Below are 14,583 nucleotides of genomic sequence, written 5' to 3'. Positions count from 1 at the left end.
AGGACAGGGGAGAGAGAAACAGGATGAGTCAACCTGGACTTGAGGGATAAGCATAGCTCCAGGTGAATCAGGCCAAATTAGGTAGTAGATGGTGGAATCAGGACAGCTCTGAGGGATGCTGAGTCCTGCAGGCCCCCTGGTCCTCTGCCATCTCCCTGACGGAGGTTCAGCCCTGAACACCAGCACTCTAATTAAAGGTTATGCAGATTTCTCCACATTCCATCCAGAGAGCAGGGCAGGACAACAGGGATACATAAGTAAAGAGCCACGGTAATTACTGGATTTTAGTATGCAGTCATGAGGACAAGATGATATGAAAGACATTGAGCTTGTGTGCAAGTCTACATAATGTTGCAAGGTAAAAAAAAAAAAAGGGATGTAAGGAGATTTTTATCTTAGTTTTATTAACTTGTGTTCAGTGTTTTTTAATCTTTTTGTATCTGTGTTTCCTCCAACTGCCATGTCTGACAGTCAACCATACCAAAACAACTCTGACTCAGTTACCCTGTAAGTTTCAGTTAGTATGAATGATACCTAATGTATAACACTGCTGTGTCACTGTGGCTGTGTATTCATTTTTCTTCTGCTGAGGCCATAGAACTGTAAAAGTAGCTGCTTTTCCAGGGTTTAGGGTGCTTGTTAATCCCCTGCCAGTGTGGTTATGGAGGTAAAACACATTTCCGTGCTCATGCTCTGTAGCACCCTGCACTGGTGTGTAGCTTAAGCTCCGAGCAACAGGGAAGGGAAGATTCAGCCATTTTTTCCTTGGGAGAGATTTTTTTTTTTTTTCTAGTGTCGTGCTGTTGGACGCGTGTATTTTGGGGATTAGTGGCTTAATCGACCTTGTAATGGGGAGATCAGAGTGGCATGCAGGCATGGAGAGAAGTGCACACACACATGCTGATACACACATATACAGTATTCTCTCACGCACACGGTCATATTTAGGCAAACACACTTAAGCACACAAATCCGCGCATCCTTACTTTATTAAAAACACACACCTGTCGTCAGACGTTCTCCTTTATTTCATAGGCCACTGCGCTGACTGAAACCAACTACAACCTCTTCCTACAGGGAAATACACACCACACATACACACTCACACTAATAACCTCATACTTCTCCCAAACAGCCAGCAAATGTGCACTCACACCACATAGTGTACTAGAGTACATTGGACACCTTATCGCTGCTTCCACCCACTGCTCTCTCTGTAATATGCTGCGACTGTGCGGGTACATTGCACTGCAGACCGAGGGCTCTCCGGGGGGTCAGTGTATTGTCCCAGTGAACAATGAGCACTCTGGCTAATGCTTCTGTGGACTTGAGAGGTCAGCACTGTGAGTCACCCTCTATGAATTTCCTACAGTACATGTCCATCTCTCTCTCTCTCTTTCTCTCTTTCCCTGAGGGTTTGTTTGGCAAAACTGCCCTGGTCACTCCTCTTTCTGACTGGTGTGGTGGAGTGGTTTGAGTTGGGGGACTGGAGGGTGGCGTGTGTATGGGAGTAATCTGTGTGTTATCTCATATCAGCGGCAGTCGTGGAATCCGGTGCAGCGTGGCTGATAAGATGAACAAACAGTTGGGATCATTAGAGCGAAGACATTGTGTAATCACTGCTCTAATCTCCCCCTAATCCCAACATCTCCAACCTGCCAGGGGCTCCAAAGCATGCGGGTCTATACACCAGTCCAACAGTCAGGCACACATACACAAACACACACACTCATTGCACTCATCACTACACACGATGCCACTCAGGCAACATAAACTCTCACGCAGAACAAAAACATGCAAAAAGTGCAGCTAGGCAACACACACACACACACCGGCCAACTCTCTCCACATTCCACTTTTTTTGTTTCTAAACTAATAACAGGCTGTGCGCACATGGCCAACCCAGAGGAAAAAATCAATACTCTCTCAGACAAAATCAAGATTTCTTTTATCCTTCTATTTTTTCTCTTTTGCTTTCCCCTCATCGCTCTGTTTACTCTCTCTCTCTCTCTCTCTCCCTTTCCTCAATCGACATTGGCAGCTTCTTGATCTCAGTGGAAGTCCTTGGAGCACCAGGCACTAGTCACTCCACTCGCAGATCTTAGTTGGTACTCACCTTCTAAGGTTGATCGATTAAAATAATAAGATATTTTCCCAAGATGCTCATCTTGTCTTCGTAACCCATACCTCTACCCTGGCCCAGTCCATTCCCAGTTCATCTTTGTGTAAAGCCCGCCCTTGCAACAGCAGGTCAAGCCTCCCTATTCCAGCCTCTACATATGTTTGAAAGGAACCCCTGGATCAACTTCAACTCTCTCTCATCGCCCCAAGACAAAGAATTCCACTACAAATGATGAGCTGGGACTGAAGCCCTGAGAAGGTGGTAAAATACCCAGACCTGCTACTGTGCACACACACTCTGGACAAACAGAGAGAGCGAGAGAAAAGGAGAAAGGCCAACTAGGGAAACAGTGAAGCGGATGGAGAGGAGAGATGTAGACACCGTAGAATCTAATTCACCCACACTGGCATCTTTTCATCTGTAATTGGAAAGACAAATAGAATCTCTGTTTTTAGGGCTCTTACAGATGGACAATAGAGGAAAAATACCCAAACAGAGGAGGGACTGAAGAAGATGGGCAAGGAGTAAGGAGATAGTTTGCGTTTTCTGCTGGCTGCAGTGACTGCACACTGGCAGGGAGAGAGCAGGGATGTGCTAAAGCTAGGAAGCGAGGAAGGCACGGAGAGGCAGATATAGCCTGTTTTTCTTCTCTCTCTCTTTTTTGTAAAGCTTTGGCACCATCAAAATGCCTCACTCATGCCAATAAAGCCTGTTTGAAATTAATTGAATTGACAGAGGCAGCCAGCTTAACAAAGGCGGGGAAGAGAGGGAAGAAAGGGGAAAAAGGTGTCAGAACAGGGAAAAGGAAAACTCATTACAACCCTTTTTTTTTATAATGTATAGATCCCTCATTTTGTTTCTGCGGTTTGTTTTATTTATTTGAAGCTAGTGGCTTAATGAGATCCCAGTGGTACTACAATAACAACGAACAAGGAAAAGAGAGAGAGACAAGAGAGATGGGAGACAAATCATCTCAGGAAAAGAGGGAGGGAGGAATGCAGGCAAGCAAAGAAACAGGAGAGAAGAAGAATGGCTGTGGATCAGAATAACAGAGAAAGTGTAATGTTGGCCAAACAAGACAGGAGAAATGACGCACCATAATGCACCAGCTCACTGTTGAGTGCATTACAGCTCTCCTGTTAAGCTCAACAGTTGCTTTTATTCTTTGTTTTGCACCCGTACTGACAGATATACATCCAAACTCCTGAGGAACCACAAAGGCATGTTCAGGCTGTTGTGAGCTAGAATGAGATGAAGCCCGTTGCAGATTGCATACCTCAACCCTGACTGAGAGAGATTGGCCACAGTGCCGCGGCAACTGGCCAGCTCTTTGTGCCGAGCAAAGGAATGGAAAACAGATGCCACATAAAATGCCCTGGCATGGGGGCTGTATATTGATTCATTTGCTGTATTTTCTCTCTTTAAACAATGCTGCTTTATTACTTAGCTAAATATGCTGTATGGTTGCATGAGCATGTGTGTGTGTGTTCGTGTGTGTGTGTGTGTGTGCTTATGTTGCGGTGTGTATCTAAGCTTCTTTGTGTGCGTACAAGAGACCTGTTCCAAAAAATTCCCTCTATTGCAGCAATTGAAAAAGTTGAAAAACCTGCAGAGTCACAAGTTTTAAGTGTCCATGATTAAAATCTACACAGTTCCCTTTTCAGATCTGCAGGTAGATATTTCCTACCATAATCTTTAAATGTGATAATGCCTCTCTGGTACTTGGCAACATATCTGAGGAACAGGAAACAGGTGAGGAGCCCTCCAGAGGCTAGAACTGTGCTATCAACATTTTCCTGAGCTCCAGGTCAGACCTGATATACCTGAACATTTTTTTTTTTTACTTTTTTCACATATTACAGAACAATTTCCTCCTCAAGTTATGCTTGATCATGTACACCAGGACTGTACGACTTTTTCCCTTTGTCAAGAGAATCTGTATCCCCTCTTAACAAGATTTTTTCTCATCCTGAGTAATTGCCTTCCACTTGGCTCTTAGATGATGTCCCACTCTCTCTTATCGCCTGCTTCCACTCTCACACAGTACTCCATCCACACCATGTACACTCATTCCCTTCACCATCACCAAGGTTCATAACTGTCTCATAAATGTCAAGCTCTCCGTTTTCCAGAGTAGGATATTGTTTGATGCCCGCTGCCTCATGTTGTTTGCAACTCTCTGTGACAGGAAGGAGGAGGTGGTGGAGGGCTTTTTTTTCTGTTTTTGCCAGAGTTGGAAGGGGCAGAAGGGGGTAATGAAAAGGTATGTGTGACGAATTGAGGCAAAGGGCGAGGAGGCAAGCTGTGTGGCGATGAAGAGAGGAGAGGAGATGAGGGCACAGAAGAGAGGGGGGAAAGTCTGTGAAAAAATGCAGAGTTGAAGGGTTTGGAAGAGCAGAATCAGCACTTATGCAAACACACTGAGGAGCAAGCCACATACACACACACACCTGTACACAGCCATCCAGTGAGTTTTGCTGTACCACCGTTATGAATATCTTCCATATCAGGATGTCATACTGGGCAGAGTCGGCTCTTGGAACAGCGACTCCCTGTTGCGCTGTGAGGCTATTACATGGTCTAACAGAGCTCAACTAATAACATGGACCGGATCAGCCACTTCCCACTTCCTCCTCAGATCATCACGTATCACAAGAGTTGTGGCATTTTTACCACCCACTCATGCCAGAGACCTCTCTCAACCCTAATCCTACACACAGAAACACACACACACAATACTTAGTCTTCTTTTTCTCTTGCTAACCTCCTAACCTCCCATACACTGCATACATCCCACAAAACATAAATCAATTGTTGCCATCGGTCAGCTGGCGACCATCCACTTTCAGTGTTTTATAATGCTTTGTTTGGCTGTTTGTTGCGGTTAATCTGTTTGAATAGCTGTGGGGGGCTTTCCAAAAGCACTTTCCGCTAAATTTACTGTCTTGGTGGCTGAGCACACATCTGTCTTTTCCTCAAACAGAATTCACACCCAAATTCACAGTCCAAATCCTGCGCGCATAAACACCTCCAAACCCCCAATCCCCAAATCCCTGTTTAGTAATTGTGTGAGTATGCATGTGTGTTTGTGCATTGCAGGGGTTGTGAGATGTTCGCTACTGTCAGTGTGAATTGTGTTTGACATCGAATGGGTGATTTCTTTTTTTTTCCAGTTTGTGTTCAGTGCTTTGCTGCTGATTGAATCAATTCTATTGACTGACCTAAGCGATAAAGAGAGATGACACGTGAAAATCGTTGTATTAAACAGTGAGGTCTTATCGACTCTCATAATGTTGCAATTGCACCAAGCTGAAATGTCTCTTTGATTAGGTTTTAGATCACATGTACTACCATTGAAATGGATCCTTAAAGTTTGCTTCAGTGCTTTCTCTGGCACAAAATTGAACCTACAACAACAAAGCAGAGAATAAAGGCATCATTGGTCTCTTTCTTTCTTCAAAGAGCACTGTGCTCTTCTTCCAGTCAGACAGAGGCAGTGATTTGGCAGCAAGGCTAAAATGAGATACAGTGTTATAAACAATTATGTATGCTACAGGGTTTTCACCCGTATATCCGTTGTCTGTATATCTGCCAGACAATGCACTTGGCTTCAGGTGGCACAAGATTGTGTAATAAGGCAGTGGAATCTGACTACAGTCTGTGTGTATGTACAGAAAGAGGTCCTTTGGGAGAATGTAATGAAACACCATTAGTGAAGTCACAAGCACCAGTCTGTATGGCTTTATTGCAAGTGGTGGCACACTAACTGCCAAGTGTATTTCACCAGGATGGAGTATTTTACATGAGACACACCCGCAGGCATAATGTCTGTGCTTCTCTCTCTCTCTCTGTCTCTCGCTCTCTCTCTCCCCCTCTCTTATACCAACACGTCCACGCACACACACACTCCTGTCAAACCCCTCCCTTGCCTCAGTCCTCCATTTTTTCCCTCCATCAACTCAGTGACACCCAGCAGTGGGCCGTGACATTACAGAAAAACAGAGCAAGGGAAGGAGGCTGAGGGTGGGGAGAAGGTGGGTGGTGGTGGGTTGAGGGAAAAAGAGGGAGGAACATTGCAGAAAAAGGGGAATAGAGATTGTGAGGGCAAGAGAGAAAGATTAAAAGAAGGAGTTAGGAGGGCAGGAGCTTGAAAAAAGATTGAGAGGGAGCAAGTGGTGGAGTGAGTGAGAAGTAAGTGAGGGACATGTGAGTGATTTCCTCAATGTCATGAGGCAACATGGGGGTGGCTGCGGCCACGGGTGAAGGAGCGGTGAAGCAAGCTTGATGGCCTACACATCTGATGAGAGGAACTGGTTCCCTTGAAAGAAAGAGCTCAATAATTCAAAGGGAGGTGGAAAAAGAGTGGAAGAGAAGAAGGCGACAGAATGGGAACTGCGGGCTGACTAGTGTTTAGAATATACTGTATGTACAGTGTGGGAGGGTGAGTGCTGATCGCTCATAGGTTACAAATTATCAATCAACACCAGCACCACCCCTGCTGCATGTAGATGTCAGATGTGCCAGAAAACACCTTGCCAGTCCTTGTGGTCCAACAGCAGAATTCTTGGCGCCATTGCAGTGCACTGAAACCTGTCAAGCTTTGTTCCCAGGTAAGCTCTTTGTGCAGGACATCACTTTGGAACAATTCATTCACACTGGCAGCTGCACAGTATGGCCATACACAGAGCTGCCACCAGCCTGCAGTGCAGACATAAGCGGAGGAATTATACTCTTATGAAAACCACGGGGAGTCCATTCAGGGTCCCAATGCTCAATGCATAACTCTATTCTGTATAGCAAACGCTGTGTCATTTGTCTCAGCCAGCACAGTATTCAGAATGAAAGTGAAGACAATTTGCTGCAGATATAACATAGTGAACTTCTATTTGCCTTGTGAGAAGTAAGACGCCCAGCACTTACATAGCATGTAATGAGGGTGACACTGTAAGAAAAAGAATGAAGGGACATTAATTCAGAGATTTTGCTCTTAGCTAAATTAATGTTGAGCAGGATGAGAATTAAAAAGGGGTCATGGTGGGTGAAGCTGTGACAAGAGGACACAGATTAGAATTCTTCTTAATGCAGTGGCTTTAAATTTATTTCTAGGGGCCAAATTCTATTCTCACCGTGTTGAAAAGTTTTAGAAATCTGGAATTGTTCCCTAAGTTGGATGATAATAGCCAAGCTAATTAGAAGCTGACTTCAATTAAGTATTAAGCAACAAGATAATCTCAGCCATTCCTCCAACCTCTAATTTGAGTGCAGATATTCATTTATGTGAAAAATGGTATTCATTTTCCCACATACATAAATATTCATCTCAGACTCGCTGAAATGGTGCTTTTCAGCTTGTTAGTTTTCCTGACATTAAAGTTGGTGCGTGATGGGGCTGCAGTGCATCCTGCTGGTTGAGTTTAAGCACAACAAGCGTCTCACCCTCCCCTTCTGTGTGTGGCCACTTGACCGACTTCTGCCTGATCTACAGTTTGTCAGTTACAGCAGGAGCTTTCTGCAAATTCTGTTCTGATTGAAGCAAGACCAGGAAGCACAGCCTGATTTTGAGCAAAAATGATCAGACTCTGAAGTTCTTTTTCCCAGTCTAGAGACTGAATTAGATGTTCGACTTGCAGAGTTTGCAGCATTTGAATCATTTCTGAGTTGCCACACATCAGTTGCTATGCATTGACTAACCTACTACTGTGCTGTGCTCTGATAAAACACACTGATGATACTAGAACTGTGCTATTGTTGTTCTTGAGGCAACACCTAGAGCAATTATTCTGACAAGTGTTGATGTCCAAATAAATTATTCTCTATTAATCCTACGCAGAGAAATGCTTATACATGCAGTGCTTTCGTAGCAGGGACAATAGAGACAAATGTACACAGCATAAGAACATCAACAAATCTTCATGTCTCAGATGTGAGTTCAAAGGAATTTTAAAATGCTTACGCTAACACATTTCACATCCAGCTTCCAAACTGAGGTATGGGATTTGGAAGCGCAGCTAGTATACCTATAGTAGTGTCTTTTCACCTTAATTGGATCAACAGATAAAACAGAATGAATAAAAAATTCACACACAACCTTAAAACTTGTTGTTTCTTTGTTGGTTTGCAATAACTATAACATTAGTTCAGTCAGACAACTCACGTTTGAAATGTTTATTACAACAGCAGAACATAGTGAGAGTTTGGCATCAAGGCTCCAACCTGAACAATGCAGATATGTTTACATAGAAATATTGGGGAGTGATGATTAAATATTTTCCCCCCTTAGCCGGAGCCTGCAGGTGGATGCTGGGGTGGTAGTGGGGCTGAAAGAGCAGGCAGCATTACTGATGCAGGGCAGCAGCAGCATTGACATGGCAGAGGGAGAGATGGGAAATTTTTGTAGCGTAAATAGACTGCCACATTGGGAGGGTATGTTTGTGTTATGGAGAGTTGAGTGCCTGAACTAGCTCATAGGCGAACTCCATTTCAGTCAGACAATTCACATTTGAAAGGTTTATTACAACAGCAGAACATAGAGTTTGGCCTCTAGGCTCTGACCTCATCATTCCCCGTAGATATGTTTACATAGCGATATTGAGGAGTGATGATTAAATATCTCCTTCCTGTGTGGGCCAAGGTACCAGCCACTGTGTGGCCATTCTCCATGAGTGCCTCAGCCACTAGGGGAATATACTATATAGTGAAACTGCTATGTGTGGGTCTAGGCACCAGCCACTGTGTGGCCATTCCCCATGAGCACCTCAGGCCACAAGGGGAATATTCTTAATATTCTATTCATCTAGTGAACAGCAGTCCTCCTACAAGCACATTGACAACATATATGCTAAGATGGATAAATACTCTACACTAGCAAACTACCTGATATGCAACAATAGAATTAGACAGCAAAGCAGCTACAAATATTTATTCATGCATTAAGGTTAGCAGGAGCTCATGAGCTTTTGCACGGACAACATCTCCTTGTGGAGCCTGACATAGTGCGGAGAATGACCAACAGCCCAGGGATTTTAGTGTTGAGGTAGGCAGATGGAGAGCGGCAGTTGTAGCTGCGCCAATTCTTAGGGAATGAGGGGAATGGCGTCCTTGGGGTAGGTCGCAGTTCAGGCACAGATCATGCAGCTCTGAGGGTAACCGGGATCTCGTCAAGGGTTTACAACCATCAATAATGAACAGGAGTGTCAACCAATGGGTCCAAGAGCGATACTATAGGAATTTCATCATGGAAGAGAAAGGACAAAAAGTAGTGTTAGTCTCAGCAATGATAATTTGGGTGCCTATGGAAGATCTAACAGACTTTGAGTGTTTCAGGAAAATTGAATACATGTGCTTTTCTAAGGTTAAAGCAGAGAGAGCAAGATCATGCTGAGGATTAAAGGAGAGAAATCTGGTTGTATATTCACCGCACCTAAGAAACCCAGGGAAGGCTATTAGCAGAACTGCTTCCAACGTTATATCAATATCAAGTGAAACAAAACCTTGCCTTAACCTTAACACCATCTTATGTACCAGTGAAATAGTGAGAGTCAGTCTTTTATCATTGCCCAGAGGTTGGCCTTTTTAAGGCTGTTGAGGAGCAGCTAAATGGAAGGATACCCAAGAAGGCTCTGGGCTGCTGGGTCTGGTTCTGCTTGGCATCAAATGTGAAAATGAATCCCTGCTAGCATGGCTTTGATACTTTGCATTTAAAGATTCAAATCAAAATACAATAAATGCACAAATTTAAGAGATATCTACTGGTAACGGACTAAGGAGGAGGTTGGTGCAAAAGGAAGAGAAGAAAAACCAAGCTGAATCATAAGCTTTAATTGTGCTTTTGGCTAAACCAAGACTCATGTAATTGGAGGCAGAGTACAAAAGATCCTGCGGGGGCTTGGACATGCTTAATCAAGAGTCATCTGATTGAATGGAGGGCACGGCATGCTGGAGGGCTTGGCCTGGGGACACATCGTTTTGAACTCCTGAAATTTAAAGTGAAAGAGAACATCAGCTACACAATTTTCATGACCAGGAGTGAAATTAGCTTGCAAAATGAGATTTAGAATGCATGACTAAGTTAAATGTCACACAAGACTGTTTATTATTGATATTATTGATTATTTCTATTGTAGCAGCATTGTCACAAAACATCATAATTTCTTCCCTGGTCCATCTGCTGCCCCATAGCGAGCAAGCGATGACAATTGGGTAAAGCTCATAAAGAGCAGGGGATTTGGATTTGCTGTTCAGGGACTGAATTTCAGTTGGTCAGACATATGCAAACCACTCATTATTGTAGAATCCCCCAAAACCAACAAAAGGGGCCTCATCTGTAAAAAACTGGATTGAATACGAAGACTCACAAAGTCATTATAAAAGAAAGTTGAATAAGGAGAGACAAGTGAATGAAGCAAAAAGAATTGTTCATTATACAGATGATATTGATGATTAAGTGTTGCCAAAAGTCTTTGGCACTTAGACTCAACAGGGTGATTTTGAATCTAGGGACATCAGTCCTGAGCAGCAGCAAGATAAATCCCCCCATGGAGTCTAGACATTGGTGGTGGTGGTGGTGGTGGTGGTGGTGGCGGCTGATGACTTCTGCTCAGACTGATGAGGCTGATGAGGTTGATGAAGTGATGCAAAACAGCACCATGAAAGCACTAAGGCAGAGAGGGAGAAAACATAAAAAGAACAGACAAAAAGACAGCTGCAATATGATAGGCTGACAATGAAGGTGTGTCACTGTGCTATTGGTTAGATATGACCAGCTGATGTGAACAGCTGACATCTTAATTGACACCCAGGGGAATGACAGCAAGGAAATTATGAATGAGCATGCGTGAGGGATGGAAATGACAGATGGTTTGAGAAATAATACTACAGACCTGAGCATGCAAAAGATAGTCTTTCTGACTGAACTTTCACTAAGCTTCATAAATACCATTCCATTCATCACATAACAAGGTCCAAAACCACAGATCTGAGCAACAGCCTTTGTCTAAGACTTTAGTGTCTTCTAGATTTTGAACAGAATTAGCCAGTACTAGCAAGCATGATACGAATGAACGACCATGAGGGATGATGCGCATAGCGAAGTAAAGGTGGCCTAATAGAAATAAGAGATCGCTTTTAAACAGAATGGCAGCAACAGAGCAGGATTTGATAGTTGCGCTGATGTCAGACAGCTTGTCTTGTGGCAGTGATTCTTGTGTAAGCACAGTATCAAGGGTGATGCCGAGAAATTCCAAACACATGGAAGGGCCTACGGTTTTCTCTTCTGAAAGAGGAAAGAGAGGTACACCTAACTCATAGAAGGTTTTTGACTGTGGAAATGCTGCAAGCCAGTGGGGATGAGGGAAAGTCAACCACTAAAAAATCATCTGAAGGATGCAAGACATAAGGGAGTTTGCAGGTGTTGTAGAGAATCCAGCATGCTTCTGAAAAAGGGTTGAAAATGCAAGGGCTACTACTGCAACTAAATGTCAATTTAATGGAAAAGTAAAACTTTGAACACCATTTTACACTGAAAAGATGCCATGGCAAGGGGTGGAGTGGCATGACTTCGAAGGCTTCTGTAATGTCTGCTTTTCCCAGCCATGCACCAACCCCTGCCAACTTAATCATCTGCATGGCATTATCTATAGAAGCATAGAACAAGGAAAAGGGCTCTTGAGGAACTAAGCTGTTTATACTCTGAATGGAAGAATCATGACGAATTGAGAGATCAATAATGAGATGTTTTTTGTTTGAATATTTCCTGGCAGCAACACCTATGAGGCTTACTCTGAAGATAGAAAAGGGGGATTTTCACAATGGACCTAACATGTATTCATTTGTAACATCTTTTGATAGGAGCTTGTATACTACTTCTGGCTCCATAAGGGCATACTGCAAGTTTTTACAGACATGGGTCACTTTTGGGAGCCAGCATAGACTTGCTAGGTATCCTTGAACTAAGCCAGTGATAAGATAATTGACAAAGCACCTATTAGGGTGATTTGAAAGAGATTTGGAGAGAGCTGGGACATTCCCTGGAGTTGAAGGATGCTTCATATTTATTTCTCGGATTTTGCAAGACAAAGCCTCCTAGGACACACAGAGCATGGGTGGCTGTCTCCACACCAACTCTGACTTCAGAGGATGGCTTACAGAATTTAACACTGGATGTTTTGGCTGAGATTTCAAAGTGGACCATTCTCGCAGAGCAGTTCTTGGACAGAGGGAGGTTGTGTGGGAGAAGGAACTGCAGATGGAGCAGGCTAGGGTTTTATGCCTGGTAAAATGTATGTTGATTAGGGGCATGTCGACCACAGACCAATTTAGTCTCTGATTGAACTTCTGGATATACATAGCAGCTTTGGCAGAGAAGGATTTATGGTATTCATGAAAGAGAGAGCCACCGTAGGAGAGAGCAAGGTCTGAGATCATAGCTAAATAGGTGTCAAGCTCCTCCCTGCATTGTGGATAAAACTTCACATATGCTATCTGTATAGACACCGAAAGCAACGTTGAATTCTGCCAAAGTCAGAATTTTTGTTCCAGGATCGCTATCTTTGAGAACTACAGAAAAATCCCCTCAACCCACAAATGTTTTGTCAGCAGATTCGGAACAACATAACAGAATCTTCACCAGATTTATATCATGGCCTGTTAAAATTTGGTTCCTGAGGGAATCAGGAATTGCCGCTACAGGGGGCAGGAACCAAAAACCCATGGATGGAGTGGGGACTGCAGTTCCCAGGGTCCTGTGGGGTGTAACATCAGCAGGAAGCGGGAAGCTTGAACCGTCTCAAAGATTGAAGAACATGGGTCCAGGTTGTTTAGATTACAGGCAGAGGAATTTGTGTTGTCTTCTGGTGAATGTATTCTGGCATTCATGACATTGAGTGCGGATTTCACTTTGAGAAGAGAGGACAGGATGGATGCTTCAGTAGAGGTCACAGGTTCTGATCGCTTCAATCTTTTTGAGGGATAATTGTCCGCAGGTCTGCAAGAAGCTGATTGAGAAGCAGCGTTCCACTTTTGCCTGGGACACACTGCCTGCATGAGCAGTGCACGTGAGTCGCAGAGCCTCTTGCTTTCCAATTTTGTGCCCATATTAACAGATGTGTGGCTCATGTGGGCTGTGTGACTGCTCTAAGCATGGCTGCTGTGGCGCATCATCTAAAGATTCAGCATCTTGCCTATTTTTTCCATGTGACACGTGCGGTTCTCAGCAAAAAAAAGACGGTGAAAATGATCTGTTGACAATCATAGTAACATCATATCAGCAAAATTACACCTTTCACTATAGTCTCAAAGTCGATATCTGTAGAATATGTCACAGACATGAAAAAAATCTATAGTGTCAGCCTAGTGCGGGTCAGCCTGTGCAGTGTACAGGCAGGGAGCCTCTCTGGCAGGGAACTCTCCTGTTCACTTTCTGTGAGTTCAAACCAGGGCTCCTGCCTGTTGTTTTACCCGCTTCCAGACTGAGATTTGGTGTTGTTATTTTCATTATTTGTTGTCAGTTTCCCTCCTGACAGTTAATTTAGAGGTTTGTTTGTTGGAGTGTGCTTGGCTCATTTGGGGAACTTGGTGTTGTCTGGAAGGATTTTCTTCACTTGGAGCGGTGACAGCAGGGGTTTAACTAGTGGAATAATCAATATAATCAATAAAAAAAAACCCATCCTGCGTGAGGAGTGTATGTGACTGACACAGAAATAGACCCAACCATGCCATCAGAAAGAAAGCTGTTTTCACTTCACATATTATTTATTTATTTTCACAACTGAGCACACACTTCTTAACCTTTTTTGTCTAAACTAAATATAAATGAAATATATAATGAAATGATATGAAACATTCACCTAACATTATTGATGGCCATTATGAAACTCAAATATGTAGAAAGATAGGGTTGGCAGTAGCAGCGCCAAAGCAGCAACACTGTCTGTGTTGTGCAGCTTTACCTTTGAGAGGAGCGCTGTTTGAATTATAGGCACTCACATTGGCAGAGCTTTCTTGACTCAGGAGGTAACCGAAGAGCTCCTTATGGTTAAGGCTGGATGGAACTAGATGTTGCGGGGGTATAGTGCTTCCAGGATGCGGTTCATGGACCATCTGGCAAGTCATTTGCGGGTGATGCGGGAGTTACAGTGTGGACAAGGGGCGTCTGATTCATTCTCAGAGCAAGCCTTCCCCTGAGGACCAGGACTCACTCTTCAAATCGGAGATGGTAAGAGATATAGCAACCACCAGAGCCAGAAGGTAAGATGGCAATTGCATGAGCAACAATAGCAGAGTCCACAATCTGAGAAAGCTGAAAGAGCAGGCAGCAATACTGATGCAGGGCAGCAGTGGCACTGACACAGCAGGTCAGGGAGAGATGGGAAATTTTTGCAGCTTAAATAAACCGCCAAATTGGGAGGCATGTCACGTGTGTATGTAGCAGTGCAGCTCGAGTTGAACTAGCTCGCAGGCGTCGC

Source organism: Thunnus thynnus, chromosome 17, assembly GCF_963924715.1.
Source record: "Thunnus thynnus chromosome 17, fThuThy2.1, whole genome shotgun sequence".
Taxonomy (NCBI): Eukaryota; Metazoa; Chordata; class Actinopteri; order Scombriformes; family Scombridae; genus Thunnus; species Thunnus thynnus.
The sequence above is the reverse complement of the archived record's forward strand: the minus strand, read 5'-3'. Positions refer to the sequence as shown.